Source organism: Camelus bactrianus, chromosome 6, assembly GCF_048773025.1.
Source record: "Camelus bactrianus isolate YW-2024 breed Bactrian camel chromosome 6, ASM4877302v1, whole genome shotgun sequence".
Classification (NCBI taxonomy): domain Eukaryota; kingdom Metazoa; phylum Chordata; class Mammalia; order Artiodactyla; family Camelidae; genus Camelus; species Camelus bactrianus.
The window spans coordinates 69,328,566-69,355,787 of record NC_133544.1 but is presented as its reverse complement, the minus strand read 5'-3'; the positions used below and the strand labels follow the sequence as shown (position 1 = coordinate 69,355,787).

Genomic DNA, 27,222 nt, shown 5'->3' with positions numbered 1-27,222 from the left:
CTAGAAATTGAGTATATTTGAAACTTAACTTACCAACCATTTTTTAAGGTAACCATCTGTAGGCTTTTGGTATATATTTGGCCTATAAATTCTACCAGCAGAAAACTTCTAAAGGTATGAAAGTGTGTGTGTGTGTGTGTGTGTGTGTGTGTGTTATGAGCCAGGTTAAAAGATCACCAACATGTCCAACCTCCTTCTTAGATGCATGATATTAAAAAACAAACAAACAAACTTCCAGATAAATCTTTTCATGTTCATCCTCTGCCAGAATAAAGGGATTTTTCAGGGTTAATTTTACATCACAAGAAATAACTAACGTCTGTGCTCAAAGATAATTCATCTGCCTGTGTTTTTTCTCTGCCTTACTTACTAAAATACTGTTGAATATGTAAATTAAAATTTACATATAGATGTTCATAGATGAGTAAATAACTTCTATGGAGTTTGAAATCCTGAGTTGAAAAGATTACTTAATCATTAATATAAATTAAACCATGGTGTCTTATTTCAGACACCTCCATGTGCAGGCACGCTAGTGTGAGGATTTGGTCACTAAACTTAAAATTTTTTTTCTAAAACAGTGACAAAAACAGGCAGCATAATGCCCTGTTCAAAATTTCACGCAACATTCGTGGAAATTTTAGCTTACTGATATTGCCCAAACAATGCCTGCTAAAGTGTGCAAAGTGAAAAAAGGTGTGAGGAATTTGCATGCCCCCCTCAATTTTTCAAATAAATATACTGTCCTGGAATTTTGTAAACCCAAACTTTGAATCCGATGTTCAGAAAGGATACTATCATAAATTTCAGCTTAGTTGTGTGATGTCAGCTTGATAGGGAAATAGTTCACTATCTCAGAAATCCCAGTTTGTATTTTATTTGTGATTCATCTGCCCATTGCAAAAAAAAAAAAAAAAAAAAAAAGAATAGAAGTTGTATACAAAGGAACAAGGAAATAAACTTCCATTGTTGTTTTGTACTATTTTTAGGTAGAATTTTAATTGAATACATTTATTAGTTTAATTAGTCTTCTGCCATTTAAACATAGAAATAACACTTCTGATACAAACTATTAATGGAGAAGTTCTGTGCCACTTGGAAGAGAGAGAGCTTCTTCCTTATTTTTGTTACCCCATTTCACACAGCATCTTTTTGCAAAATTTAAATACCTGTATTTTTCACTTTAAATGCTTTAAAGTAAATTTTGACAAGTTCCCCATTTATAAATTAACTCTCACATCAGCTGAAAAACATTTTTGGCAAAGTTTTTCTTCGTTTCCTCTCAGTAAATGCTGAAGGGTTTACTTTGTAGTTGGCTCATGTTTAGAAAGTGTTCGGTGAAATTATTATTAAGCTATTTCATTACAGTTTAGACCCCAGAACTCTCTACCTTTGGTTTTAATGGCTAAAATCACCTCAGGATTAATTTCTTTAACAACTTCACATCCTATCATATTAACCTTAACTTTCTTAAATATGTGGAGATGAGTAATAATTGTAATAATATTTGTTTGCATTTCCTTGCTTCCCCTCCCCCTCCCAATGCTAAGACAGAGAGGTGGTAGGGTTGTCCAATTTTTATAATGCTTTTTTTATACCACCTCGGAAGGCACTTGCTCCTATCTCGGGTTTACTATTTAGTATAAAGAGTTCCGATTTGGGTATATTTAAGAAAGACTCAGCTGTCAAAAGCAAAGAAACTGGGAATGGTGTTTTGACAACCATATAGTGTTAAAGGAAATACTGTAATCTGAATAAAATTGCTTATGTTCTCCAAAACAAGAGTAATATAAAAACACTTTTTTATTTATATGGAAAAGCAAAAGCAGAAATAAATTCCAAAGGTTTCCCTTTCTTTAAGAAATTCTGAGAGAACTGCAGTCGCCATCTGTTAAGGTTGGGAATTGAGGAAGAAGCCACATTTGAAAGGAAAAAGAGAAAAGACCAGGAAAGTCTGTGTCTTCATCCACCCCTTCTTCCTCCCACCCCCCAGGTCAGCGCCCCCCACTCACCCCAGCTCACCCTGCTTAGAATTGCCGAGAAGAGTCTGTCAGGATCCTCCTGGCCTCCCGGCCCCCTCCCGCCCCCGTAGGCCTGTTAACCCGGAGCAGATTTGGGAAGGGAAATGTGGCTAATATCTCTAGCAGCTGTCAGAGGAGGGCCCTTCCTTCAAAGGGACCGGACAGGGATCCTCCACAAGTTCCCATTAGTCTTGCAGGCCAGCCATTTGATAAGGAGCCTGGACCTCCGCTGCAAGTTGCCACTGTGTTAGAAGGGCCGGTGTCTGGGTGTCTGGACGTGCCGAGTGGCCCTGGCTTCGCAGCCACTGCGCCCCGCCGCCCACGGAGCAGGGTGGGTGCGAACGTGCCGGCGGCGGCCTGGGAGGAGGCAGGGCCGGAGCCTGGGCGAGGGCAGGGCGCGTGCAAGGGGCTGCCCCCGCCCTCACCTGGCCTTCCCTTTGCGTGTGTGTGTGTTTTAGAGGTAGACAGACGTGCTCCAAGTCGACGGGTGTTGTGGTGGGGTGGGGAGTAGGGGCACTTAGCCGCCGCTGTAATCGACTCGGGGCGGCGCGCGCGGGCGTGGCGCTCCCTCCGTCGGGGCCGGGCTGGGAGCAGGCTGCGGCGGCGCAGGCGAAGCGCGGGCCTGATGGGGGAGGCCGGTCAGATGGTGATGAGAATGGAGACCGTCGGGGCAGTGTTTGAAGGGAGGTTTTAATATTAATAGTTTCGGTGTAGAGACAGAAGGGAGATTGCGTCTACGGCTCCTCGGGGCAGACTCTGGGTGACAGCGATGATGGATGATCCAGCAGAGCCCAACAGCTCCTCCCCTCCAGCCCCAACAGTGTCAAAGCTACTTTAGCTGAAGCTTTAGAAATAAAATAAATAAACAGTATCCCCCCCCCCGCCCTTACTCTTCATACACCTCCACCCCCACCCCCAGCTCTCCGACATCGATTTATGGATCATTATGAATCAATTACTGCTCTCAATACTTTCCCATTGGCTTAAATAAAACAGTCAAAAGATGAAAACGTGGGGTTCGGTGGGGATTTTTTTTCCCTGACAGGAACAATCGCAAAATCCATTATCTCATAATCAGAGGCACTAGGTTAGGAGGTGAAGAGAAAGGAAGGGGTCGCCCAGTAAATAACTGGGGGGAACGCCGTGGTGGGGGGGGTCGCCCAGCTGCCGTCTTTGTTCAGATGGATCTGTGGGTTTGGTTTGCTTGTTGTTTGGGGTTTTTTGTACGGGGGCAGTCGAGGGGAGGGTCCTTCGTGAGAATGAGATGCTTACAGGTTTTGTAACTTAATTATTTAGCTCATTTGAAGAAACCTATTTGAACGTGTGTCTCGGCAAACATCAGATGTTGTTGGTAGTGAGGTCGCACATGGTAAAGGTGTGGAGGAATGGGTCCGTCTGGAGGGCGGATTTTCACTTTGTTGTGAGCAACTGCGCGAGGGTCTGCTGCTGGGAAGGGGGTTTCTCCCGCCCGCGACGCCCTCCTCTGTCCCCGCCGTTGGCAGTTTTTGTCGCCAGAACTGGTTTGGATCTGGGACCGGCCGCCCCCCTTCGCCCCCGCCCCCACCCCGGCCCCCGAGGCTTTTCTTCCCTCTCTTGCCCCTTCCGCGGCGGTGCCCGAGGTTCTCTAGGTGTTTCTATGACTACATTGTGTGTGTGGGAGGGTCAGATGTGGGGGTTGCCCGCGAGAGGGCCGTTCCTGGGCGATCATTTATCAATGTCACCCACATAATGATTCTCTCTGCAGCCTCCTATTGATGAGGATAATTACATTAGCTCAGAGTGACTGATCAATGAAAAACCACCACACAAAAACTTCTTTACTCCTCTATAATACCAAAAACCGATACAGAAATAACATAGAAAGCCTGATTTTCTTTCCCTTCCATATCCACCAATGGATTCTGGCCCCCCCGCCCCCCAAAAAGGATGAGGGAGTAAAGTAAGAAAATAGACCCAGGTTTGTTTCCTTTAAAGGAGGATGCAGTTTTGCCTGTGAATGCATTTTCTCTAAATGTGTTGGCTTCATTTCTCCATTGGTAAAGAATATCAACGGATTTGCTAATGTGAGTTGCTTTTAGACTGGTCTGTGGTTTTCCGTTCTTTTTATTTCTTTCCTCCCCTTTGGGCATTTTTTTTTCTGCTTCAAAAGAAAAAAAAGGAGGGGAGACAATTCTTTTATTAAAAATTGGAAAAGGAAATTACTCTAAGTCCTCTTTTTTCTTTTTTCTTTTTCTTTTTTCTTTTATAGCGTTTGCTTAAGTCGGGTTATCTTTTGTCTTTATCACTTCATAAAGTAATGCAATTAAAGATGTGAGGTTGCAGAGGTATAAAGGGTGGACCGGTAATACGGCGACATAATATGCTATATTCTCGCCTGAAAGTTTGCAGCTAAATTACGATTTCGCTTTTTCTAGACTTAAAAATCAATATTTTCTCAATTAAAGAGAACTTTAATGCTTTACTTGCGAGTTGTTAAAGGTGCTGTAAATTTCATTGTAATGCTTCTTGGCTTCGGGGTAGATGCAGGAGACCGGTTGATTCTCGGGGTCTTTTTCCTCTCAAAGAACCCAGCCCAGGAACACCCAGTGTGTCAGATCAAATCTAAGCAACAAAGGTAAGGAGGGTTGCAGAGGGATGGGGCAAAGGGTGGGGAGCCCGCCGGGGGCCCTCCAGCGCCAGAGGCCATTGTCTTCTATATTTTCACCTCTCTGTGTCCTGCCTCCTGAAGGTGACAGAAGTGTCCATTTTGCTCTCATCTTTCTCATAGAGGAGCACGTTGGACTCCCATCAGCTCCATGAAGGTCAGAAAGAAAGCTAAATTTGGGGTGCATTCTTCCCAATGTCCCCTCTTTTCTCTTTCCTTTCCTGATTTCACCAAAATTGAACTCTGAACTGGTGCTTTCACAAATTCTGCCATATATCATGTGTTCTGGCCTCTATGTCGGAACTCACTCCCCACCCTCCAGAGTGCTCACTGTTTACAGATGTTTTCTCCTTCCACACGTCCCACCTAGTAAAAGTTCCCGCAGAGAATTAACTGTGGTGTGTTAATAGCCCAGGTCTGCTACTGCTCTCTCCTGCAAAGTTGAAATCTGGTAGGGTGAAGAATGGCATTGGACTAACGTTGGAGGGCTGCTCCAGGCCCGCAGAAGCCCAAAGACTTGAGAATTCCAGGCCCAGGGACTTGGTGGGAAGCAAGGTAGTGAAACTTTTAGATTGTAAAGCCGAGAGGAGGATAAGAAAGTGAGGCTGGAATGGTACCTAGTAAGAACAGAATAGGGCAAGGCAGAAAAATGAGCCTTTGGGACCGTTTTGTAATTTAAAAAGAAATAATATTGAAGGGAAATTGAATACCTTAGGCTTGCTATTAATTTTTTTTTAACCCAGGATCTAAGAATAAGTCCTCAGAGATGTCAGGAAGGGCCTGAGTTTCCAAATGGAACTACTTACTAAGTTCCTTTGCAGCTCCCTCTTCAGTTAATTTGCTGGGAATGAGAAGACCAGGGAAAAGGGCTATGTGTGTGGTGCACCAAGGGCTTAAGTAAGAGTATGGTGGGAAGGGGCACCTAGATATAATGAGGCTGCTGTTTTAAGCTTGAATAGAGAAGGGGAGGGATGAGAGAAAAAGCCACACAACATCACGATGCACTTTAAAATAATTCTCACCTGCCTGCCTTTCCTATTCACTTTAACCACACACACTCTATCAAATATTACACATCAGTGGGGGAAATTTCTAGTTCATCATCTTTAGTCCGTAGACCCATGGGATTGATCCCCCTTCCCTTAGATTCCTGACATGTAAGCCTAGACCATGGCCTTTTTATCAAGCAAGTGGGGCTTTGTTAATGTATTTGTACTTTTCTGCTTTCAGTCTAAGTTTCTCGCCTTGGTGGAAGGAGGGGTGCAAGCAAGGAGGGGGAGGGGAGCAGAACACAAAGACTTTATCTAGTTCTCACCAAGCAGGTTTCAAAATAGGAACTTAATGGGAAGAAGAAGAAGAAAAAAAAAAAAACAAAAACAAAAACCCCAGAAGAATGAATCAAAAATAAAGAAGGAGTGAGAATTGTTTATCACAATAGATTTACTTGTCTGGAAGAAAGGTGATTCTGTGAACATTTTTCCCTTTGAGGATTCTGTTTTCTTCATATGGAAACATTTTCAGATCTCAATCCTTTAGCAGACAAAACCTCAATATAAATATGACATGGGCCACTGGCAAAAAAACGAACTTAAACTCAGTGCTAAGAGAGGAGGGGGAGTGGGGAGGAGAGAGAGCCTTTTCTGATTAATAACTAGCAGGGTAATGTTGAGGGCTTTTTCTGCCCGATTGCCTTTTTGAATTAGAGCCGATTTCTTCACACTTCAGTAGTGCCTGTCTCCTTTAAAATGACTGGCAGATTTGTTTCTTTTTTTTTCTCTCCCTGAGACTTAATGATGTAAATTTTCTAATTAGTTAAATCATATTGCTTAAAGGCCTAATATTTACCGTGTAAGAAATGATCATCCTGATTTGGACCTCTTGAAATATTCGGCGAAATAACATTTGGCTTTTAGGTTGAGGGATGAGAGAGGAAGAAGCTCTATTAGGAGAAGCAGTTTAGAGGAGAGAAGGCACGGACCCCGGCAATGTTAAATTAATAGTTGAAGTTGAGCTGGGCTCACACCCCAAGTCCGCTTTTATTTTTCAATCAGCGAAGATTTAATTGGCAGCCCTCAGGCCGGGCGATCTGATATTTTCTCATTAGTTTCCCATCACTAATCTTGAGTGTTAGATTGGCTTAAAGGTTGTCAACATTTGACCAATTTTATTTAAGGGGAAAAAATCACGCATTATGGTTCCGGGATGTGAGATCTGCAAATAAATCCTGCTTGAATCAGCGGAACTAACAGGCGAAAAAAATGTTGACTATTCATCGTCGCTTTTAATAAGTTGCATTAATGTATATTTCAAGGCTAGGGAGAGAGATCATACATGTGCTGCATAGATGCAGACGAAAAGAAGTTGATGGTGGGTGCATTATAAGCGGGCTGGGTAGGTAAAGTGAGACGGACGTATGATGCTGAACAGAGGGTAAATAACCCAAGTGGAATAGCTGTTGAGGATTTAGGAGCTACACCCCCCCCCCCCCCCCTTCCTTTTGCAGCTGCGTAAAACTGCAAAGCCTGTCTTCGGCTTGGAGCGGCTCGGTTGTCTCGTCCAGAGATAACATCAGAGCGCCCCCTGCTGGCCAGCGGAGTAGACCGCTGCGGGTCAGCCCCCTGAGAAGCAAATTGTGTTTTTCTGCGCCCCCCGCCCTCCTTGACTGACTCCTTCCTCCGCCCCCACCTCGGTTCTGCAGCAGAACCCCGCGGCAGGGGAATAGTTTGTCAAGGCTGAACACTTAAATAAATAAATGATAAAATACTAATAAAATACGAATAATAAAATAATAAAATACGAACCCCCATCTTCACTTGGCCTCCGGGGAATAAACTATCAAATGACTAAGAAAAGGACACATTTTCTCCTTCTAAATCTCTTTATTCTCTGGGTTTTTGCTGGGGCTTGTTTGTTTCTGCTGAGCTGTAGATTTCGAGTCCAAGGAAGTGTTTTTAATAGCTGCCGTAGAAGTTTTTAAAAAATGGGTATCTGATGGGGGGAAAAAGCCAATACAAAACAACATTTTACAGCCTCGCAAAATTAAGCTCCCAGGGAACTCTTAGTATTTCAGTAAAGTCCCGCGAAATCGCTTTCAGAATTCAGACAGTTCCTTGTCTTGAATGACCCTTTCCTGCACCGCAAAGAAATACTGGCCCCTGTCTGGGTTTTGTTTTTGTTTTTAAATAGAGAATGTGCTTAAAAGTTGGCACCATACCTACCTACCTACCTACCTACCTACCTACCTACCTACCTACCTACACACACACACACACACACACACACACACACACGCACGTCCCCCCCCCCCCCCGCCCCGAAGCCCCTGTTCTTTCTTCGCCCGTGTTCTCAATTTTGCTGGAAACGGAAAGGGGAGCTGAAATGCACCAAAATAAACCACCACCGTCTTTGACACTTGATCTGACCTGGGTGCTTCACGGCAATGCAAAATGTGCGACTGCTACTATTTGAGGGTGTTAGGGTTATTTTTCAACCGTTTCGGTGCATGGAGGCGCTTTCTCGGCGTCCCAGTGAGTCTTTCAGGGATTCTGACCACAGTAAAGCGAGGGCGTGCAGGTAGCAGGAGCCGGGACAACCTCGGGCCGGCCGACCTGCCACCGCCGCCAGCTTCTCCTCCAGGGAAAGGCACTGGCGGGGCAGCCCTTACGCGGAAAGCCTTCCGACCACAGCTAGACCCAGCAGAAAGAGTGTCAGCCAGCAGTGCGGAACGACTTTAGTTTGTAGGGAGTTTGGGGGGGGTTGCTTTCTTAAGGTGCTGGGTTGCGGGATTGGGGCGAATACAGCTCTGAGAAAGGAGGCGCGGGCGAAGGGACACCGTGCAGGGAGGACGGCAGGGGAAAGGTGGGGCTCTTGACGTTCCTGCCTAGCCAGAGGATCAGGACCTTGGAGTTTAAAAATCTTCTTGCCTCGCTTCTCCCTAGAAATCCCCGCGTCACGCCTTCTCCAACCCTCCTCTTTGGGGCCGCTCCGGACCGGGACGGGGACCCGGGGACGTCAGGGAAGGAGCGGAGCTCCCAGGGCAAGGCAGAGGCAGCCCCGTCTCGCGCCAGTGAAGTGATGCCTCAGTCAGGTTGTGTTTGAAGAATTTCTGGGGCTATTGTGACGACTGAGGTAAAGTTAAATATTTATACTCCAGGTTGTTCTCATTATTATTATTATTATTATTATTATTTTGGTCTGTTTTGAAGAAGTTCAGTGCATTCAAACTTACTTTAAACAGAAATCCTGGTCTGGGTGAGGCAGAATCTGCCTCCTGCCACTGGAGTTGACTTTTGAAAGGTCTTCATTAAGCTCAGAAGGGAAAGGGAAGTTATCTGCAAACAATATTGGTTCATTCAAATACATATGTATATATGTGCACCTGTGACACACATATTTTATATATCTATTTCTCTCTACCTATAATAAAGAAAAGGAAGGAAGTGTCCCTCATTGCAGTCAAATCCAAATAAAAATAATTCCAGGAGATATTCTCACAGAGAAAGAGAATACGAAAATCTAATTGTATTTGTCTCAGTTCAACTTAATGAAATTTGGAGACATTGACAGTCTGGTCAATGTTCTAAGTAAATTAATGCAAAGGTCCTTAGGAAGAGACCAAAAACACCTCTTGCCATTCATCTTAAACCACTTGAAGATTATGATTAAATGAATGGGATCACTAAGCATTATCATCTCAAATAGCTGTTAACTGTCTCCACCCCTTTATTGTGGCAACAAGATAAACTCTCCACTAGGAATGGTGTTTCTTCCTTTTTATCTTTGTTTTTGTTTTGCTTGAAGGGCAAGGAAGGGAAAACAGAAGCAAAGAAAACCATCTCAAAAGTCCTGGATTTGCTGCTGTTAAAAGGCTGCTATTCATTTCTGATTTCCTCATCCTTTGCTACAAAGGAAAAAGAAATCTAATGATGTGTCTGCATTTGATGAGAAGAAAACACTAACAGCAACAGTGACGGTGAACTTGTTTTATTTTCTTTTTCCCTGAAAAAAAAAAAAAGATTTTTAATACCCACCAGTTTAGCACGTTGAAAGCTGTGGAGATGTAAAAAGATGTTTGGTTGTCCACATCTATTCGCTGACTTTCATCACTTGAATTTTGTAGGATTTTGTGTTAAACAGAAATTATGGGAAAGAGAATTAGACACTTGCCAAGGGACAACAATATTATACACTTTCAAGTAAGCTCCACCTAATCCTGTATTTGAGTGCTGAGGGAGTGTGTGCCATTTTCCCCTAATAAACCTCAAAGCCCTCATTAGACATAAAGAGGGGTGAGAACTCTATTACTGGGCATTCTGACAAAAATGGAAACAGTGCATCTCTGCTCCCAGAGCCCTAGGAAAAGACACCCCGAAAAAATACCAACGCCGTTTTGTTTTCCTTTGGAGCCTTGAGTTGGGCAGACTTTTCAGAGAAATACAGAGTAGTTAACATTTTTAAAAGCACGATGCTGAAACGAAGGGCGCTGGTGAACAACAAAAAATAAACTGTGCTAAAAATTATTCTTCGGACCCTGCCCATTTCCAGATGCCACAGAAAATCAATGCAAACGCGCCCCCTCCGAAATCGAGCAGACAGCTCTCCTGTCTGGTAATGTTTCCAGTTGAAAGTGGAGTTGGAGCTCCCACCTCAGCTGGAGCATTGGGAGCGGCTACCCTGAGGCCACCACGGGAAGGGAGAGGGGTGTCGCTCTCCCTCCCACCCCGCCCCCCGGCCCCCCTCCCGCGCTCCCCACCTGTTCCCTCCTCCCCTCGCTGGGGTGCAGGACAGGCGAGGAGCTGGGCCGATTTTCCCCAGAATCTCCAAGGGGTACCTCGAACTGAGGCTCCTGCCAAACCCAAGAGGAAACCCCCACTAGGCCCCCAGAGGCTGAAGACCAGGCCAAAGGGAGAGAGGGTCCCTATCCGAGGCACATGCAGCTGCCTGCTCAGTCCCGGGGCCAGACTTCCGTGCCTGTGTGGACAAAAGGCTCACAGGCCACGAGGGTCCTGGAGCAAATGTAAAATGCAACGGAGGGGACAGTGTCCCCCTGCACTAGGGTGACCGTGCGTGCGTGTGTGAGTGTGTGACACGTGCACTGGGAGCGGGCGTCTGTCCGCAGACGTCAGCTGGGGCTGTTCACCCACGCGGCTTCGGGGGACCGATCCCATGCCTCTCCCGGTCCCCCGCCCCGCCGGTTCCCCAGTCCTGGGCCACGCCTGCACAGGTGTGGTGCCTTTAACTGGAAAGCGCCTGAGAAAAGATTCCTGGAGGGAGGCGGCGGGGGATGGGAGGGGGTGTGGGGCTGGGAAGAAAGATGGTACTTCTGGAGCGCAGACATCCCTATCTTCCAGGAATTGTCATCGCACTCAATCTCTTCACCCTGACCCACGGTATCCAAAGAGCCGAGATGGATTCGCGGGAAAATCGGGTTTACGCAGACGTCGGGGCTTGACACGGGCTCTGGAGACCTGTACGGGCTGTGCTTAGATTCAAAAGTATGATTTTAATTTTCTTAATGAAGGCGCGCTCTAGAGCTCAGCTGGTAATGGCTGTGCTGAGTTTAATAGACTTTTGTCGAACAGAAAAAGACGGGTAACTATCGGTTATAAGTAATCTGCTCTAATGCAATTATTTTCCCAGGTTCGAATGTCATTGTTTGGCGAGGCCAGGAGTGAATTAGGGCCCCCGGGAGCGCGGACGCGGGGCTGGGAGATGGCCTGAAATACGAGCCGAACCTGTTTTGTGAGATGCACTTGGGTTTGGGGGTCGGGGTCGAGGGCTTCAAAGCCCTTGGTCTGCACGTGTGAAAATCTGTCTCTGTCTCCCTCCCCGTCTCCCTCCTCGCTAGTCCTCCTCCCTCTCCTCCATCTCCACACCCACTTCCTTTTCTCTTTTTTTACTTTTGTGGCTCCCTTTCCCCTTTCCTCCTCATCTTTCCTCCTCCTCTATTTTGTATGTCTTTGTGTATTCAAGGCAGATCTATTAGGTCCAAAGTATTTCTCCAAAACACACTCACACAGAAGCAGGCTCTTGGTCTGTGTCAACCATCCACCTTTTGAAATCCAACAGAGTTGGGATGTTTAAGATATTGATGAGCCTGGGTGCCCCCACACAGTAATATATAGGTAGGGTTGTTTCTATCCAAATACACAGCCGGTCCAAGTCGCTGTCCAAAAGGAGCCCATCTTCACTCTAGCACAAATTATCATTTGTGGTAGTTTTTATCTGCAATTATCCCAACTCTTCCTACTGCTCCATTTCACTTTGCCTGGTAAACATAATCTCAGGCTAATGTGACTTTAAAAAACAAAAATAATCAACATGATTCATAGTTCCCATTTTTACAGAAAACAAGTTGAATTGGTAAAAGGAAAGCCTCCAATTCTCGCCTGGATGAAGGACTCGAAGGCAGGCAGCCCCGCAGGCCAGGGCGCCTGAGCACCGGGGAGCCCCGACAGGCATCTGGGGAGACCAGCTCTCTTGGCTGAGCCTCTGCTGATGGCCCCTCCAGCCCCACTTTCCCCACCAGCCTCTCTCTCTGGGTCCTGGGGGAAAAAAGAAAGATCTTGGGATTGATGAACAAAAAGGGTTAAATGAACTCAGAGCTATAGATGTCTATTCTAGACCTGCAAGGTGAGGCCAGGGTAGCTGGATCTGGTACACCTCTGACTTGTGTTCCACAGACCAACCTGATTTACAATTCTTTAGCCTTGTATCTCTCTCTCTTTCTCTCTCTCTCCTCCCTCCTTCTCTCTGTTACACACACACACACACACACACACACACACACACACACCCCGAGGCAACCTAGGCACATGTGTACAGAACAGCCACAAAGTTCTGTAACAGAGAGAATTGAGTCCTCTTCTCTGACCCAATCCTACCCTGTTCTCTCTCTCACCTCTGCAGCCAGTCTTCAAAAAAGAGAAAGGAAAAACATTGAAATAAAGACATATTTGCAATCCCCCTCAGGCCCCTCTGGCTGAGGAAGAGCACAGCTGGTGCCCCACAAGATCTTGGGGTGTCATGGGGAGTGAGGCCCCTGCTGCTCTGGGCCGCCCTGGGACACCCACCTGCAGCGGGGGAGGGACGCTAGGTAAGAGGGGCACTTTTCACCTCTCCCCCAGCTGCTGGGAAGGTTATTAGGGAGAGATGGAGTCCTCAGGTCCCAACCACTCCCAGAACCTGGAGAAGCAGGCAGGGCGGGCACTTCCTGTCCACCACAGTGTGACTGCCGGGGTCCCACGCTGGCGAACGAGGAAGTCTGTGACCAGAAGAGCCAAACCCCAACTTGTTAAGCACTCAGCCTGCAGCGCCCTTTAAAGCTAGAGGTGGCAGGGCAGGGCCTGAGCACTGCCCGCTCCAGCAGCCTCTGCTCTGATGGGGGCACCAGGGCAGCAAGACTGCAGATGGTCCCAGGGATGGAAGGCTCACCTCTAGCTCCAGGAACAGCTTTGAAATCAGAGAAAGAGTGACTGTCAGAGCCCCCACCCCTCCTACCCCTCACGGATGAACCCTCTGTCATCCCTTCAGCAGCTCCCCTACAGGAAAACCCCTGTGTCATGTTTTGATGACTTAGAAGAGTGATAGCAAAGTCCTCAAAATTCCCCACAAGCTTTAGGTGGATCTAATTCTGCTTTTGCAAAGTCGTTGGGGGAAGAGAGGAGAGAGACTATTACCCAACAGTGAGTTTTCCAAGATCCCCCCGGCCCAACCCCAGCCAAACAAGGTTGACGAGGGCTTGGTAGAGAGCCAGTAACCCCCCATACTCTACAGGAAGAAACCCGGACAGAGTAAGAATCCCAATCCCAAACATGCTGAGGACACCTTACAAAGCTGTCTTGCTCTCCGAGCCTGAGGCTTGTGCAGAGTCTGCGGGCTCTGTCCGCCAGCGTCACCCCGGAAGCAAGACTGCCTTAGGTCTGAGGAAACATAAGGAGACTCCGTTAAATTAGGCTTGCTTCCCTCTCATTGACTCCCCTATTTTAAAGAGCGATAGAGAAAAGCAAAAAAAAATTTTTTTTGCTGTAAATCAAATGTATAATTATATTCACACAGAATTAAGGTATAAAAATTAAGCTGTAAACTTAATGCTTCAACATTTTTAAAAGGACTGACCTGAACACGACGTGCTTTTATGGAACAAGACGCTTAAGTACAAGCTTTAAGGATAAAGAACGTTAAGAGTGCCCAGTGTCCCCTTACACTGTCTTCACTAAATAAAAGGGGGAGGGGCCTGATACAGAGAATCAAGTGACAAGAGCTCCTAAAACTGACTGAAACACAAAAATAGCACAGTACTGAATCTTTGCTTAAAATTTTTATTTGTAGGGGTAAGTAGGTTTACTTACTTGTGTAACAGGGGTACTGGAGATTGAACCCCGGACCTCGTGCTTGCTGAGCGCACGCTCTACCACGGAGCCACACCCTCCCCCTGAGTATTACAGCCTTAAAGCAAGTTCCCCTTAAGGAAAGTTAGAGGCAAATACCTGACTACAAAGTGCAGCTGCTTCTGCTTCCTCACGTATCCAGGCCTCTGGTTCTAACACAGAGTGAATCGTCATCTCAGAGGGGTCCGCTGCCCACCCCACGGAGCCAAGCCAGTTGTTTGTACTTGAAGCTTATCTATTGGCCTTAGGGCTTCTGAATGTTCGAGTGAAAAGTGTAAATAGAATAAGGTCACAGGTGATTGACAAGTTCAAGTTACTTAGCTCAATTATCAAAATTTTATTTCTAAATTATATTCAATTTGATTTTCCTGCTTTGCTTTCAACAACCTTAGAAAATCCAATGGGAGTGGACATTTTACACCATGTCCTATGGACCATGATTTATTTGCAAAGTCATTTTGTGATGTATGCCTCCTTTAATGTTTCGGTGGAGACCACATCTTTACAATTAGATTTAGAAATGCAGCTCTCAGGCTCATTCAAAGGCAGGCACTTTCAAGACACAATAATGACTAAATTTTGACAACTTTCTAAAATGTCTCTAAATTTCTAAACTGCAGCCACAACCTATAGACAGTTTCGAGTCTAATCCTCTGGATATTTGCATGCTATACTTAATGTCCATCCACCTCAACGGTAGGTAAGAGTGCAATTTATAAATAAACACCCTACAGCGCACTTTCAACATACTATCTCAAAGTTCTCCAATGCATTTATTTTAATAGATAACAAAGCTCCTCAGAGCAAGGCTAATGCTGCCACATCTGGAGATGCTTCCTTGGCTCTCATTTGCCTCCCCCACCACTGCCAGTGCCCGTCGCCCCCTCCAGCCAGCAGTGAGAGAAGTAACTGAAGCCTCTCCTTCCACCATTATATGATAACATCAGCTTTTAATCAGTGAGAGGCACTCCTATTTAAATTTACAGGATGACTCTTTATTTCATTTATCTTTTCTTTTGGAGGAAAGTGAAATAAGAGCACCACCCTTATTAATTATAAGATTGATGGGGTGAAAAAAGCCAAATGAATTTGGCTTGCAAATTATTAGTAGAGGTATGAATATTTATGAGTGTGCCAGGAACTGCAGGCATGAACCCTGGGTATCAAGCTTAGAGACAGTCAGACCAGTGCATTCAGTGAGGGTTCTGTCTCCCCAAATCTGACATGACATAAATGGAAACTTCTGAATTAGACCCAGGGTGGGCTCCCATCAAATCCATTCCTTTTTTTTTTTTTTTTTTCAGTCAATCTTGTGAAATATGGACTTACTTCTAGTGACCTCCATTATAAATTTGAAAGATCTCTTTTAAGGTAAAAGCAGATGCCTATCAGTTTTGTGAAGAAAAATCTATGTTTGTGCTTTTTCCACTTGATACTCATTTATGTTTTAAATTGAACTTATCTGTAAAATACTTGTGATAGACATTTAAAAAACTTAAAGCTATCTTTATTCAGTGTAAAAATATTGGAAACCTAAAATATCCTGGATATAAAGAGGATTTAAATAAACACAGCCTAAGTGAGATACTGACAGAAACGAGAGGGGAAAGGAAAACAGCAGTGGGAGAGAGATGAGAAAACAAGTTTTCTGCCTCTTGGCTTCTTTTTCTTTTTCTGCACAAGACTTACCCATGTTTTAGTCCCAAAGGGAGGACATTTAATGCAAGGTGGAGGAAGAAAGAGGCAGTGTAGAAAGGGAAAGGGTGCAAACAAGGACTTAACATTGCAGTAAAAGACAAACTGCATCCTCTCACCCTCGTCCTGAGTCTGCGGTGGCGGGCTGTACGGTGCTTCGGGACAGGAGCTGAGGGTGTGAGACTGTGTGAGCGCAGCCATCGTTCCCACCACTGGCTTCTGTTCTGAAAAGAATTGTTGAGGGGGGACTGCCCGCCCCCATCCTGTGAAAATAGCTCACTCTGACATCAGAGCCAGCTTAGCACATACATTTTGAAAAGGAAGACAAGTTGTTTTCAAAACAGAAACGCTAAACATTCTAAAAAGAATAAATCAATCTGAAAAATGCTCCCCAAATTTTCTGAAAAACTCCCGACTATATATACGTATATATGTATATATACACATAGATATACACTTTTACACAATTGTAAGTGAATATTTGTGGTAAATTGATGCTTTATGTACAACCTGTCTCAATGTGTCTATTCTCTGTAAGGATATCATTTTTTTTTTTAAAGAAGCGATACCACTGACAACAATTTACTTAAATTCACAAACCTTGAAATGGATGCATCACCTATCAATCATACTCGGTAGATACAGTAAAACACATCCAACATTTGTATATCAATAGTGGCACACGCACAAGTCTGTTTTGTTCAATTTAAATGTTCTTCAACATGTCATTTCTTATTTTTCTGGAACATGTTACGGGTTAGTCATCCTGTTTCAGCTGATTGTTAAATCCTTAACCTAATGAAAATTCAAAATAGAATGTTTATTTGTCAAGGATTTCGGAGCTGAAAGGTAGGCTTTTGGGACAACTGGATCAACCCCTCTTCTCTTTGCAACAAGAACTGGAGGTAGGTCTAAAGATGGCTACTGTCCAGCCCAACTCATATCACCAGTTAGCTCTGGCTTCTGACAAGCTCCCAAAGCTCTTGAGGCCAATTTGTTGTATAATACGGTGTTTCCCATCTTCTGCCCTTTATCTGAGAGCAGTATTTATAATACTACATGCAGAGTTTTCCACTAATATTTTTCTTCCCAGCACACTGACAATGAAATTCTTGTTAAATAATAATAAGGTATTGACTGGTCTGTTTGGCAATATGAAGATTTGTTGTTGATCTGTGATGTCTGTATTGATCAGGCAAGAACCAGCTCTATCCTCTGCCTGACGGATAAATGGATCTCAGTACAGGCACCAAGACAAACTTTTGTGTTAACAGAAATCCTAACCTTGTCTATTTATTGGTTATGCATCAGCTCAACCATGCTAGAAACAGATATAAATAGGAATAACTGAGGGAAGTGCCTCAAAAAAATCTCCCCAAATGCTCACTAGGGATATTTAAATGGATCTGAGAGTCCCCTGACCTCAGCACTGGGTAGCCTTCCCGCCTGCCTCTTCTGCGCAGCCCACCTCGACCCCTACACTTGTGCCATCTTTCCTCCATGAAGGGGGATCCTATTCATGCCTATGGTGATCTTGTATTTATGATAGCCTCTTCTGAAAGACGGTTATTTCTGTCCCTTGCTGTCAAAAATGTCACTCAAAGTTTCCTCTCCACCTCTCTTTACCCTCTGTCATGCTAACTTGGAAGGTCTGATCCAAGTGGAATTGGCTTCACCTGTAAAATGCAGCGAGGAGAACTTTCTTTCACTTCTTGTCTGCCTCTCCCTGCCCCCACCCCCGGCTCCAACTTCATTCCGTTTCAGGGCTGTCATTCATTGCTTCTCCTTGTGGTGAAACTGTTCATCCGAGCGGTTTCTCTTAAGGTTCAAAAACCTAACTTGTGTGAGTAAAGCTTATGTGTAAATACGTGCGGACTCTTTTCTGAGTCTGTGCTACTGAGGTTAATACTTAAGCAAGAAAGAAAACAACACTGAAACAAAATGTGCCCTCCAGTTAGAGAAAGTTCTGGAGCCTAAGCAGCAGATATTTGATTTCCGAAAATATGAAAAATCAAACACTGAACTTGCTAGCACTTACGACTCCTTTCTTGATCAGTGTGGCCTCCTTTCTGCTGCATTTCTGTTTTCATTGTTTTTGCATGAATATGATCAATGGTCATTAAATCTAACCATTTTTATTTAATGTTCATAAAAACTGGTAGGTTTTCAAACAGATGTGGCCTGATATGGTTCAGTGAATTTAGTGGACTTCTCATATAAATGGAATAATAACCATACGGAAGATGAATTTTATACCCTTGTTTACCTCTTCCAGAACTTACCCTTATTATAATTACAAATGGTGTTTGTTCTGTATTCTGCAATATATATACCATTGTTCAGACACTGCACAAACCTTAACTTGATCACTGCCATCTAGAGTTTATAATCTGAGATAGCAGTGATGCCAAACAATAGAGGGAAATACAGACAAATAAAAGATAAGGCACAGTTATATATTCTTTTTTTTATAAAAAAGAAAATGTAATGAAGCCTGGCTTATAAATGAACATATTTTATCTTCAATTAAATAATTTTATCCACTTAAATATTTTTCTTTCGGACTCAAAGAAGGGGTTGGGAAAGAAATAATAGTTCATTTCCTTTATTTTCTATCAATTGGGGATAACTTTGAGGAATAACCCTTCCCCTTTTAAAATTTTAAAAAGAGGTCAGCAAAGAGAAAAAGCCAGCAGTCAAAGCTGCCTTAGTGCAGAGGATAGACAAATTTAACTAACAAAGGCAGGAGAGCACAGTGGTTTAAAACAAACCTTTACAGGAAGATTGCCTGGATCTAAATGCTGGCTCAGCCACCAATTATGTGACCTTAGGTGACAACTAACACTTCTAAACCTCTCATCAGGCTATGATGTGATGGTCAAATGAGTGAATGCATGAAGGAATTTATCTTAGAGTTTGACTCATGGTGAGGATTCAACAAAGACCAGTTGCCACTATTATTATTATTTTTTAAATTAATGGACTAGTCAACACCCTACCCTCCCTTCTAGCTTGGACAGGACCATATATGAATAATCCATGAAATTTAGCCACCTTTCACTTTTATTAATCACGTTATCTAAACTCAGTATTAGTATAGCTTCCCAATTTGTTCTATAGCTTTTAGGTCACTTCAGTCATGTGTCTGGACCTGTGTACTTATCTTTGAGCATTCCACCTTTACAAAAGACCTATGTTGCATACATTTTGCCTGCAGGTTATTAACTAAGTATTTTCTTGGGTTGTTTGATAACAGATAATGGGAAGACCACTAGAATGGGAGCCAGAGAAACTAGATTCTTTTTTTTTTTTTTTTGCAATATGAGTTGAAATTTATTTTTAGTCTCTCTCTCTCTTTTTTAAATTGAAGTATAGTTAATGTACAAAGTGTTTGTTTCAGGTGTACAAAAAAGTGATTCAGATACACATACATATATTTTTTTTCTGATTATTTTCCATTATAGGCTATTACAAGATACTGAATATAGTTCCCTGTGCTATACAGTAAATCCTTGTTGTTGATCTATTTTATAAATAGTGGCATGTATCTGTTAATCCACATTCCTAATTCATCCCTCCCCACCCTCTTACCCCTTTGGTAACCAAAAGTTTGTTTTCTATGTCTGTGAGTCTGTTTCTGTTTTGCAAATAAGTTCATTTGTATTATTTTTTAAGATTCTACACATAAATTATATCATATATTTGTGTTTCTCTGTTTGCCTTACTTCACTCAGTATGATAATCTCAAGGTTCATTCATGTTGCTGTGAATAGCAATACTGCATTCTTTTTTATGGCCAAGTAATATTCCACTGTATATATACCACATCTTATTTACCCATTCATCTGTTGGTGGACATTCTGGTTGCTTCCATGTCTTGGAAGGCTCTTCCCTTCTCCACCAGCCCCCATCTCTAACTGGGTGAACTGCTATTCATTCTGCAGATCTCTGTTGAAATGCCATTTCCATGGGGCTGTTTCTTTTGCCCATTTCCCCTCTAGATTAGGCTAGATTCTCTATTCTTATAATACCACTTAAATTTTCTTTGTAGCATTATCACATTTCCAGTTAATAATTCATCATGTAATTATTTGGTTAATGCCTGTTTCACCGGCTGGACTGCACCATTCCATAAGGACAGGGCCAGGTAGGAATTTGGTTCACTAGGCATCCTCAACGTCTCATAAATATTTTTGAAGGGAAAACAAGATGAAAGGGAGGGAACAATTTAAAAAGGTAAGACCTGGAAAGTGTCCATTGGATTTAGCAACTAACAGGTCATGAAAGACACAAATGAACTTATTTACAAAACAGAAACAATCTCACAGACATAGAAAACAAACTTACGGTTACCAGGGAGGAAATGGAGTGGGAAGGGATAAATCGGGAGTTTGAGATTTGCAGAGACTAACTACTATATATAAAATAGACAAACAACAAGTTTCTTCTGTATAGCACAGGGAACTATATTCAATATCTTATAATGTATAATGAAAAAGAATATGAAAATGAATGTATGTTTGTACATGTATGACTGAATCATGCTGTACACCAGAAGTTGACACAACATTGTAAACCAACTATACTTCAATAAAAAATTATAAAAGTTAACATCTTGACCATTTTTAAGTGTACAGTTGTATTAGGTACATCCACATTATTGTGCAACCATCACCCACATCCCATTTCTAGAATTTTTTCATCATCCCAAACAGAAACTGTACTCATGAAACTCCCCATTCCCCCTCCCACAGGCCCCTGGAGACCAGCATTCTACTTTCTGTTTCTATGGGTTTGACTACTCTAAGTACATCACATAAATGGAATCGTACAATTAAAAAAAAAAAAAAAAGGCCATGGGTGGCCCTGGGGAAGGTAGTTTCAGTGCAATGTTAGAGGTAGAGGGCAAACTGAAATGGTTTGAGGAGTGAAAGGAAGGTGAGAAAGTGGAGTCAGTGTAATTGAAAACTAATTTCAAGAATCTCATGCATGGGAAAAACTGAAACAATATGGCAATTGATAAAAGGAAGACGTAGGATCAAGGGATGTTTTACTTCTAAAGATAAGAGAGAACTGAGCTTATTTATGTGGCTGAAAAGAAAGCAGTAAAAGAGAAGATATATAGACTAACTGAGAGAGCAAGGATATAGAAGGAAGAAGATATAATTTATTGGAGTAAGGTTGTAGTAGAAGCTGGGATCCAGAGAATAAGATGGTTTTTATAAAAGTTAAAAGTCACCTCTTCATTGAGAGAAGAAGAAAGGAAGGAAAGTCTGGGGTACACATGGAGTAAATAGAGGTGTGGGGCCCAGAAGATAATGTGGGTTCTGCCTGAGAGCCTGGATTGTTCAGGTGGTAGAAGGCACCCAGAGAAGGGGGCGTGGCCATGGGGAAGGAACACAAAGGGAGAGGAAGAAGTTTAGAATCCCTGTGTGAGGGCAGTGGGACTGGAAGCCACACAGGATCAAGTTAAAAGATGGATGAACCTTGCCAAGGGTGATGTGTGGTGACAACCATCTGCATCATCGTGTACTTTTCTCCAGAAGTGCTCAGCCATTTCATCAAAGGAGTGAGATGTGTGGATTCTTCCAAGCCTCAGAGTTAGCAGGGAAAGAGCAGTTAGGAAGTTGGTAATAGAGGTTGGGGAGTATTTGAATTATTGAGCGGCTGAGTCTAAGTATCTTGTAAAGTTTCCAGAAGTTTGAAATTATTTAAAAATAAAGTTTAAAAACTGAATGCCCAAAAAATCCTGCCCTACTCAATAAAAGTTAACTATCTCATTGTTGTCATCACCACCACCACCAGCTGGGACATTCTTGCAGTATTTTAAATAAGAGGTGATGGAAGACCTCAGGCATCAAGCATTGCACATGGGGATGGAGTAGACAGGAAATAGTCAAGCTAACTGCACCAGAAACTCTGGCAACAATGTGTGGGGTGCTCCATGGAATGCCACATGCCACTATATGTGACACATTAACGTCAAATCATACAGCCCATGTCCAATTTCTGCCATGTAGAATGAACTATCTGTGGTACACACCTCATGTATGTCAAGCATTCCATCTGACTAAACGCAGTTGGCTTCTCTACCCTCTGGTACCTTTGTAGGGATAGTAATGGAGGAAAAAGGGTAGCTCTTTTTCAGATAGACATAGATCTTCCACCATTTTTCCTTCTTTTAGGGAGAAAATGAGAGGGAGGAAGAGGTAGAGAAAGGAAGAACAATGAGAACTGTTTTGGGAACAACCTGGAAGGGGCATTCCAGAAGACATCTCCTTTTTTGTTTCTGAAGTCTTTTTCTGACTGCCAGTCAGTTAGCCCCCAGTTATTGTACCCAAGCCTGGTTCTCATTCCAGACTAGAAGAAGGTGAGGTACTCCCCTCCTCTTTCAGATTTACATTTTAAAGTCCGGTGGTTCAAGACCAACATGGTCACTCATTCGTGGCTGTAAAGCTGCAGGCAGCTCCAGTAGCACACATTGGATGGAGAGCTGGCAAATGGATTATGCCATCTTAACAAGGCATTGATTAGTTGATTAAAGTTTGTTTGAGCAAATAAAGTGAGCTTTATCAGAGATAGTATTACTTCAAGCTGCCAGTATCTCCTGTTTGCTGACAGAATAAAGCCCAAGATGACTTTCTACTGAGGTGGGAAGCCCGATGAAAAAGACGGCAGGACCCCCAGGCAGGGCCACTACCCTCCTGCCAGCACCATTCGGTTCCCTGGCCCTGCGACATTATCTCACTTTTTAAACTCTGAAATGGCTTACTTCTAGGAAAGCGGAACTTATCCCTAAGATTCTATTGGTTCCCTGAACTAACTCCTGATTGGTCCATTTCCCTCACTCCTGATTGGTCCACTTCTACAAAGCTTGTTCCTAATTAGTCACCTTTGTTATATCTTATTTGCATATGATGTTACAAAATGTTGCGAAATCTAGACTGGTAGCCTATAAAAGCCTGTGTAAATCTACAGATGGGGTCCAGAGCTTGGAGTGTTAACTCCTCTGGGCCCGCTGGCGTAATAAACCTGACTTAATAAACCTGAGTTCTTCAGCCCTCTGAGTGCTGCTTGGTCTCTCGCCTGGATCCAGGTTGCTGTCACAACTGAGCTATAACACTGAGCTGTAGCACTGAGCTGTAACACACTTTGCCACAACACTACCATCTTGAATTATTCCACCTTACAAAACCCTCTACACACTGATACTCAAACCCCCCTGGACAACTCATCAGGCACCAAGATTTCCTATTTCCCTCTCCTGTAGCTTTGCTTATTCTATTATCTAAGTTAGGGATGTCTTGGCCCACTACTGGATCAAGTTCAAGAGTCGACTCAAATGCCAGCTTCTGGAAGCTCTCTGTGAGACTGCCAAACAGAATGGAAATGATTTATTTCTCCCTTTGGCCTATATGAAGTATTTTTCCCATATATACACGAATATACAGTTGTCCCTCAGTATCCATGGGAGATTGGTTCCAGGACCCCTGTGGATACCAAAACCTGAGGACGCTCAAGTCCTTTACATAAAATGGTGTAGTATTTGCATATAATCTACACACATTCTCCCTCACACTTTAAATCCTCTCTAGATCACTTATAATACATAATACAATGTAAATGCTATGTAGGTAGCTGTAAATACAATGTAAACAGTTGCCAGTGTGGTGCAAATTCAAGTTTTGCTTTTTGAAACTCTCAGGAAATTTTTTTTCTGAATATTTTCTATCCATAGTTGGTTGAATTTTCAGATGTGGAACCCACAGATACAGAGGGCTGACTGTATTGCCACAAAGTTTAACATAAATATGACTTTTATTAGATTCCCTTTCAGTCTTTTCTTTCTATGCTCATGTCTTTGAAAGACTTTAAGAAATAGAAGTGGAAATACTGCAGGAGTGAGAAAGTTATCAGATGTTCGTTAGAATGAGTGGGATGAGGGAAACCCGAGAAGAAAGATACTACAATCATCTGTGAGGCTTGGCGTAAAAATCATGTAAGCAAAATAAAGAATCTAATTGATATATGCAAATCATTTTACTTTTAGAGATTTCGGCTCCTTTGTAGAGCATTAAGTTTTATGTCACATTAGGTAGAGATAATGCACTTTTGTATATAAAAATTTTATCATTGAACTATTTACCTTTTCTTTCTGAAACTGTTGTCTTTTCAACTCCATCTTCAGGCATAAATGGTCAGCTGAGTGGCATCATTAATAGAAGCATCTATTTTAGAAGCACCATTTCTGGAAGTGGAATAAAAAGGAGGTGTAACCCAGAGTTTAAGATACCAACTGATAATGAGGGTATTTGAGTGATGGTAATTGGCAGGGAGAAAGACTTAAAGATCTATCTGGAGACCAACCCTCACACTCCAGGCATGCTGCCAGATAAAGACTAAACACAGCATGTAAGATGGCAAGAAAAATATGCTCCTTGGTTTCTTCATTGCCATAAAAGCCACTGGGAAGAGTTTAAAGAGAGATGCCATTCCTGAATGGTAACGTGAGACTTCTTGTTCTGTGACTTGCATGAAAACTTTTGCCATTACAGAATGGAGACAAGGAGTACCATTGCAACCCTCTGGTCTATTGACTCATCATCAAACAGTAGGGAAAGTTGTAAGGGACAGCAAGGAAAGCTGCAGAATGATCATCCATTTGAATTCAATGCTGCTCTTGGAACCAGATCAGTAACTCAATGATGCCGCTTCTTTCTTTTAGACTAAGACAGTGGATCCTCTTTAACCTTGAGGATGGCAATTTGATTTTGCACACAAGATTTGGTAGCACACAACAAACTTACAGAATGTAGCCACTGCTTCTTGCTCTAGGAAATGTCTATCGATTTAATTATTAAAACCAGTTTGATGCTGGAGCCCTTGTGAACAGAATCTTTCAGATGACATGAGCCAGTCCACATGCCATTATTTCACTGACATTTAACATGTCAGTGTCAAGCTGTATCTCCCCAAGTCTAAGACAATGAGTGAATTACACCGGTGCAGTCAGTGAATAAATCAGCTAAAACACTTGCATGACTAAACTGACAAGTCATTTGACACATTGTAAACTGAAACAATGAAGGAATTTGGCAGAAATGAGATTGTGTTGTCCCCTGGGTCACTTAAAATCTCTGAGTGTGTTTCCTTTTCTGTAAAATGGGTATATTAATACTTTGCCCAGATGGGTTGTGGAAAAGGTTAGAAATAATGCATGTAAAGTATCTGACCTGTAGCAGACACTTGATAAATGGTTGCTGTAATTTATTATTATTATTATTGAAAGTTCAAGTTACTTTGAAGAAGTTAAGCAATTAATTACTGGTTGATGTAGATCTTAAAAAAGAAACTCTATCTTGCACTGTTTTATTAATCAGTTAGGTATAATGGCAAAAGGCAGTTTAAAGCTAGATTAATCCAAGTTGTCAAGAAGCTTAAATAGCAAGCCAGCCATTTATTTTAGTTTATTATTTATCTGCCTTCACTGTTAATAACCAAGCCTTTTAGTTTCAGCTGTTTATGGAATTTTTTTTTAGTAAATAGCTGATCTAATTGGTATTTTGCTAATAATAAAAACTGAGTCAGAGAATAATAGTGATTGTTTGAGAGAGGAGGAGGTTGCTTCTAGCTCAACATTTTATGAAATGGAAAGCGAATGGAATAAGGCTATATTCTCATAGGGTGGAATCCTTGATACCAGTAGTGTAAAGATTGTGAGCAAAAAGGCAATAAATATGTCAAAAGAAACTTTAAAAATGATTTTTTGCAAGCCACGAAAATTGCCAAGTAACTTGGAGACTATATATGTACTAATGCACTTGTCTTTCTGACCTTCTGATCTTGATTAGTTTTTCAATGCCATTGCCAGCTCTAAGGTTGCAATTTGGTGGAGATTCTGGGTTGCAGTGGTGCTGTCAAAGGGTCATTCTTCCTGGTAATAAGGTAGCTAGTGGTCCCTGGGAGAGAGGAGAAAACAATCAGGTCTTGAAAGCTGAAACACACTGAAGTCGAGGGTAGGTTCTTGGCAGAAGCCCAGCTTCTCCCGCTCAGCCTTTTGTCACTGTTGCAATGAAGAAGAAAATGTTGGGGTTTGCAACTGCAGCCGTAAAGTGGGGACCCAAATAACAAAGAACCACAACCACAACTGCAGACTGGAATATATCGGGGACTATTTTTGAGAGCACTTTGTTTTTTCATTTACCACACTGTTGAGTCACATGTTAAGGGATGTGGGTCCCATTAGAAAGAAGCATGCTGCTTATTTTGAAGCAAATTATTATCAAATGACTATGCTTCAAAACATTTCTTAATTTCAATTTGAAGTGAAGTCATTTGAGTTAGAAGCATATGCCTTTGCTAAACTGTTGCCAAAAAAAAAAAAAAAAAAAGAAAGAAATAAAGAGAAAAAAACTTTGATTTTTGCATTCACTGCTTACAAAACTGTTCATTCAAGATGTGACGAAAAGTTTAACTCCTGACACTACGGCTTATTTCCTGTGGTCCAAAATCACCTACACTCATTATCACTTGTGAGTTTTCATTTAATAAAGCCCAAGGTAAACTTGAATAATTGCTACATTCAGTCCAAAGGAAGATTGGGACTAGCCTGTGAATTGCATCTGTAATTTAAACCGAAATAAAAACCTCAACAACTTAATGGCAAATAAGTAAAAAATAGAGAATACATGTTAATGTGTATCACTTGTTGTTAGATTCTATTAAATATCTGCGAAATATTATTTGAGGAGACCCCGTCTCTATCCATGCACAATTCAACCTCATGGACTATAAATGTACTACATTTTCAACTAAACCAGACTTTGGGCTTTATGGGTTAGTCATCCTCATTGATTTTTTCCCATTTTAGGGATAAAGTTTGGATTATTTTCTTAACATTTTATTTTATTTTATTATTTTTCTTAATGGCTAATACATCAATATGGTAAGAAACTCAAAACTATATGAAAGGATATACCATGAAGTTAAGAATTTCTTCAATTCTCAACTCCCAGTGACATTTTTCTCTCCCTGAAAGTTATTGCCAGTATTTAAACATATCATTCTAAATGTATTCTCGGCATATGTAAGTGTATATTTGTATATCACCACCATTCTTTTTCTCATAAACATAGTAGCATACCTGGGTCATAATAAGAAACAAAGAGCACAATCAAATTTGGAAAATGAGAGGACGGTTTCTTTACAAAGAAATTATCACCAAATACATAGGTTACGTATAGGAGAACCACAAGGAGACAGTTCAGTAATCCAGTCACAGTGGAGCTGTTACATCCCCTAGGCTCAAAGAAAGGAGGAAAGTGAGTGGTTACTCAAATTTGGAAGGAAGAAATCAGGTAGGGGAGGAACAGCGATGACCCTAGCCCAAGGCATCAGACCTCATTCTTAGAATGAACACTCAGACCTCACTCTCCTTTGATCCCATGCTGGGGTTCCCCGCTGGCCAAACGCA

The 27,222-nt window shown here is 42.4% G+C and overlaps 1 long non-coding RNA gene across 2 annotated transcripts; it reads left to right on the top strand.

Moving 5' to 3' along the window:
• Positions 1–2,062: 2,062 nt before the first annotated feature.
• On the top strand, positions 2,063–22,807 carry LOC141577947 (uncharacterized). 2 transcript variants are annotated; one of them, XR_012507619.1, is made up of 4 exons: positions 2,063–2,352; positions 8,604–8,793; positions 9,466–11,159; positions 11,305–22,807. It is a non-coding gene; the product is annotated as an uncharacterized LOC141577947 (long non-coding RNA). The 2 variants fall into 2 exon arrangements; XR_012507618.1 differs by having other exon boundaries at positions 9,466–22,807.
• The last annotated feature ends 4,415 nt before the right edge of the window (positions 22,808–27,222 follow it).